We start from the raw sequence: 6,291 nt of genomic DNA on the forward strand, positions 1-6,291 counted from the left end.
GCCGCATAACGTCCATATTTTAAAGTTTATATAATTTTCGTTAATTTTGACCAGTTATTATCAGGTGTTATTGTGTGTTAATTTTAGCTCACCTGAGTATGCGCCTGTCTGTCTGTCCGTCCAAATTTAGCTTGTTACCACTCTAGCATCCACATACCCTAAGCAATATGTCCAGAGTTATCTGCCCTTGAATTACAATATCTGTTATATTTCACATTGTTACCACTCCAACGCTTTCATTTCTTCTTTAATCTTGACAATTTTCAACAGAATATCTATGACCATAAAATCTCAACAAAGTTATATATAGGCTAAATCTAACAACAAAAAACAAAACAAGAAAACGCACTATATTTCACCTTGTTAGTGCTTTCGTTTCTTCTCCATTCTAAAATTTTGTATACAGAAAATGTATAACAATAAGGTCTCGATCAAGTTCATTTATGAGCTTAAACGACTGAATATGTCAAGAGTTATTTGCCTTTGAATAATAAAAATAAAGACATATTTTAAAGTCAAATTATTGAATTGTGATAAAACTGCCATTTCTTTGTTATCAATGATCAGATGTCATTCATACATTTATGACAGGACAGACATCTTGAATAGTCCAACTATAATATTGTCCTTGAAATGACCTTGACCTCAAGGTCACAATTGAATTTTGCTTAAATTACCATACCTTTGTCATTTACAGATATTTGGATATTGATGACCATTTCAGACGTAAAATTGAGTACTGATATCAGTTATCCAGATTCTGACCAAGTACATGAAATGTACTTGCTTTTTACTTGTAATATTCAATGCTATCTACCCTTGTCATGTGGAGCCTTAATATGCAGGTGGGCGATATAAGGCCACCATGACCTTTTTGCTTTGTTCAATTATAAAATTACATTGTTCAATTATAAAATTACATTATGGCATTCAAACAAAACGCTTACATTGCGGTATTTAAAAATATGCTTTAGTTTTTATCAATAGAACACATTGAACTTCTTTTTCATCATTTCCTATGCGGAAGAATTGATGTTATAATATACTCTATTACACATTATCTATGTACCTTATAGACGAAATATTTTGTTCTTCCGGCGATAAAATAATACGGTTTTAGTAAAGGGACGGACTTTTCGACTAACTTATAGATTAAATCATTTTTCAAAGTTATATTTCATGACAATTTCAAACTTGCATTTACTAGATTTGTAGTTCAAAATATTCGAGCTGCGTCAAGCAGAAATTAGCACTATCGTCATTTTTTTCCACGTATTGATGGTGTTGAGAAATTACAATCTCATCTTTGAGAAAATATATTAAAAGTTACAGGGTTAGTTACTGACCAGATACGGGGATACACGGTTCTGTAGGTAACCATAACGGGACTCAACCCACAGAACTGTATATTACGGTAACCCTTTTACGATTCTATCACGCCGAAAACCTTCCTCATCGTAATTTAGCATAACCAGGGAGACCATACCACGTGACAATATGTTAATACAGCAAGTAACAAGAAATATCTTTAAAAAAGATAAACGGCGTTGATGGAAAAGATTTTCATGTATTAGAAAGAAAGAAATATAGAGCGGCAAAGCGGACGCAGTTTAGTAATTATATTTTACTTGTTATATCTGTTGCCAAACCATCACTGCCTTCTTAGCATGGCCTAAGGATTAAGCGCCCGAGACATGGAAACCCCATAACTTCATTGAAAGTGTCTGTCCAAAAATGTTGAAGCTGTTGCAACAATTTCGTTTAGCGATAATACGTCGATCAAAAAAGCACTGTCTTACATTAAGTCGTAATCTACATTTATTCAATTTCAATGAAATACCTCTAGTAGAATTATGATTCAAGATAAATTAATGTCCTTGAAGTATTTCGTGAATATATTTTAATACAGAAAATATGGATGATATGCGGCGCAAAGACACACTCTCGCCGCAAAACGTACCAAGTACGATATGCACCGCAAAACGTCCACATGTGTACGATATGCGACGCAAAACGTCCACACGCGTACGTTTTCCGGTACGGACGTTTTGCAGTGTTACAGTGCCCCAAACGAGAAAACAATGGGCGGAACTAAATAAAATGGAATTTTGATTTTATTTAGAGTTTGCATGCACCACGGAAGTTTTGAATTATTCATCTATGTGTGCAAAACCATTTGCAACACTATTCGGCTGTTATAACCAGAAACTAATGAAAACACATTTATACATGTGAAACATTTGTATTCTTGATGCGAACATTTTTCATCCTTTTCCGACTCTGACTCATCTGACTCATTCAGATGTCAAATGATCACAAAAAGCATAGACACGAGCTGATAACATACCAATTTTACACAAATAATGCAAAATAATGTTGTAAAATCAAGAAAACTTTGATAAACATGGTACCGCATCATGCAGAACCATGGCACCGCTTCTTTTCGCGAGGTAATACTACATACATGTACTTTAAAATGTGTTTAATCGGTTTTTTTTTTTTTGTTTTTTTTTTTTTGGGGGGGGGGGGGGGTAGTATTGTAATTTTTTATTGCAGGATTGACAAGAAAAGGTAAATGTCTGGTTACCGGTTAGGGTAAGCCGGGCAGTGGATTGCCAAAGCCTGTAAGCAATCTGGACATCTATAGTTATTTATTCTATTTTTTTAAGATAATTTCTTATTAAAATTCTATGCTTTCGTAGCAGTTGCATTTTATGCCTGTTGTGAAGTTAAACTTTTCTGTGGACTCGGGAATTGCATAGTATTTGCTGATATCAGTAATTGAACTTTTACACACAAGCCAAAGCTCATGCATATTTCTAAAATAGTATTTTTTTTTACATTTGAATGTTAGTTACTTAACTAATTGACTTGTCACACAACTTACGCATGTCACTGGATTTAAGATAGGCTTGAGTTATCCTCCCTGCATTATCATACTTTTATACCCCAGCAGTGACTTCTAACGTCTGTAAGATATGGTGGCTGATTTGGTACATTGCGCGTTGCGTCGTCTTGTCGCTAGCGACAACACGACAAAGCGTCAAACGGCCCGTTGTCGCGCTCTCGTTTTGTCGTCCTGTCTTTAGCGAAGCACGCCAAATGGCGCGTTGTCGTGCGGCGCGTTGTCGCGATGTCGCCCTGTCGCTTTGCTTATAAGCCAATCCTTCGATTTGAACCGAGCGACAATGTGACATCGCGACAACACGCCGCACGACAACGCGCCGTTTGACGTACATCGTTAGCGACAGGACGACAAGAAGAAAGTCGGACAACGCGCCGTTCGACGCTTTGTCGTGTTGTCGCCAGCGCCAACATGACGCAAAAAGCGTTCCAAATCATACATCATAGTAGAAGACACTTTTAAATAACCGTTACTGTCTAGCTGGATTTAGCACAGTTGAAACATACGGTGTCCTTCTTGGGACAGTAAAAGGACTGCTACTGACATGTACGATTTTTTCTAAAGGTTTTGTCCGCCTTTCTGTATTTTTATAGATAAAGTAGCAAGATTTTACATTCTCACAAGATACTTTTCGCGCCATTCAACATTGAATTTGTCTTAACTTAAATCCTCGTGCGAATCGAAATATAAAAATCTTCGCGATGATTTAACTTAATTTTCGCATGTTTAATTCGAGAACTGTAATTTATTTACAGTACCAGTGACTATATAGAGAAAGTATTCGAAAGAGAATGTTAAGTCTCGCTTCTTATCTACATGTATATATATCTTATAGTTTCATATGATGCTTTGATTGAACAATTATTACAAATAATAATTTAATTTTATCATATTTAGATACACAATACAAAGAAATATTCATTCACTGTGAATTTAGTGTGTTTTACTCGTGAGAGTTATACCGAAACAGTGTAATCAGATCTCTTCGGAGTTTCATTTGTTGACAGTTTGGGCTTGAATATTTATTGCTACGTATAATCAGTGAAGGTGCCAGTGTTGTTTTCTTAAAGAGTATTTATTTATCTAAGATTTGACACCAAGATTGTTAAGATTGGTGAAAAATTGATGAATATATGCGCTGATAATTGAGATGCTAGTGATATTTCTATGCAAAATGAAAGTAGAGTAAAATACCTTTATAATTTTTAAGAGTCTTAATTTGTTTTTTTTTTTTTCATAAAATTTATTTTTGTCAATACTTATGATGTTTGGATGATGTTTAAGGGTTTTGGGTTGTAGAGGGGGAACGGGGGTATAGTGTAAGTCATGGCTACGCGACGTTCACCTGTGCTTCAGACCTTTTCCTACATATATTAATTGACATTTTGTATTGGTTTTTACTGTTACACGTGCAGTATATTTTTCGCCAGGACGTGGATTTAAATCTGAGCTGCATGTATATCCCTTAACCATAAATACAAAATTTATGCAGGTTGACATTTTGACGTCATTTTTACTTAATTAATATTCAAAAGCGGCCAATGAAAGCGCATGTGCTTTATGCAAATGACTATTTTAACAAACGCGGTTCTATGAAGCACTATGAAAAATAGAAGGTGACTATTATAGTATCGACATTTTGTTCTTCTATGAAAATTAACACTCATTATTTTGAAGAAATACAGCGTTTTCATTGGATGACAAATAAGGTTGGACACTAAATAGCATACGTTGACGCTATTAGTGTCCAGATTTATTTGTCATCCAATGAAAACGCTGTATTTCTTCAAAATGTTGTGCGTTAATTTTTATAAGGAACAAAAAGCGATACTATATCGAATTTCGTTCATAGTCGACTTCTATTTTTCATAGTACTTCATAAAACCGCATAGTGACGTAATAAAGTAAATAATAATGAGGCCAAATAAAGCTTACCACTAAATATGTTAGTATTCATCCTTAGCTGTTCTACAGAAATTAGAAACATTCTCCTGTCGCTATCGCTCCCGTCTAAGTTTCTAATTTCTGTAGAACAGCTCGGATGAACACTAACATATACTTAGTACTTCTTTGACATTTAGCGCGTCTTTACGCTATGTTTGTATCACGCAAATGACGTCACGACAAAATATATGCACGGCCTTGCACGGCACGGGTATGTGATAAAAGATATTTATCACACACCCGTGCCGATTTTTCGAGTCCGTAAAAATGGTATTGCACGGTCGTGCATATATTTTGACGTGACGTTATACAACCATAGTGTAAAGACGCGCTAAATTTTAGCGTTATACTATAGGCGCGTCAATGAAAAATGACTCTTATTTCACTTAAAACAGTCTTTATTTTGGATATGTGATAAATAGAATATTAAATTCGTGTAAGTTCATTTACTGAATTTATTGCACTCGTTGAATAAAATAACATTATGCTCGCCAGAGGCTCGCATAATATAATTTCATTCAACTAGTGCAATAAATTCAGTATTGAACTTACACTCATTCAATGTCCTCTATATATTTGATGGACTTCTTTATTTTCGTAAACCAAAAAAAAGAGAACAAAACAACAAAAACTGATGTGCGTTTTAATCTCATTTAGTATATTTGTAAATATGAAACATTTTCTACTATTTATTACGTAACCGTAATTGGTCTTTCCTTTCAGGTCATTTACAGATAATTTTCCTATATTACGTGGCTGAGCATATCCTCCGATAACTGCATGTAGTTAGGTTTAAGACAATGATAATTGTGTATATTGCAAAACATAAACAAATTTGTTTTAAAACAGCCCAAAATAAAATAAAAGAAGAGGCAATTTTTGATAAGATACAGTATAACGTATAAGTTCCTGATCAGGCGACACAATCACCACGAGTGATGAACCCTCTATCTGTTAGCAGACTTGTCTCTCCTTTCAAGTTGATCAATATTCCGATATTACACTGACTGGCTACGGAGACAGGTCGCAGTGACGTCACACTGATTAACCAATCGATTGAAGAAATGGTTATAAATATTTAATATGCTCGGCATACATAAGTTTCCAGCTAGAGGGTCGTTGAAAAGGTTGTGGAAATGTTACGCCTTCGCACTTTTTCTGTTGCAGATGACGGGGCTAATTACGGTATGTGGTTGAGAATCCGTCATTGGTATACAAATAGTTTCAACACGTGCAGGGCTTCCGTGATAGATGGTGATTTATGTTAGCGACATCATCATACCAATATGTCACTTGGTTTGTCGGTTGTATGTTCAGAGATTAATTTTATTATAACACATTTTTTTTCTCCGTGCTATGTTATGCACGAGAGATAAATAATATTTATACCTCCTTTCGTTAGCAATGCCTTATATACCGAAAGTTTGTTTGTTTGTTTGTTT

Source organism: Ruditapes philippinarum, unplaced genomic scaffold (genome assembly GCF_026571515.1).
Source record: "Ruditapes philippinarum isolate M1 unplaced genomic scaffold, ASM2657151v2 ctg8020_1_1_1_1, whole genome shotgun sequence".
NCBI lineage: Eukaryota > Metazoa > Mollusca > Bivalvia > Venerida > Veneridae > Ruditapes > Ruditapes philippinarum.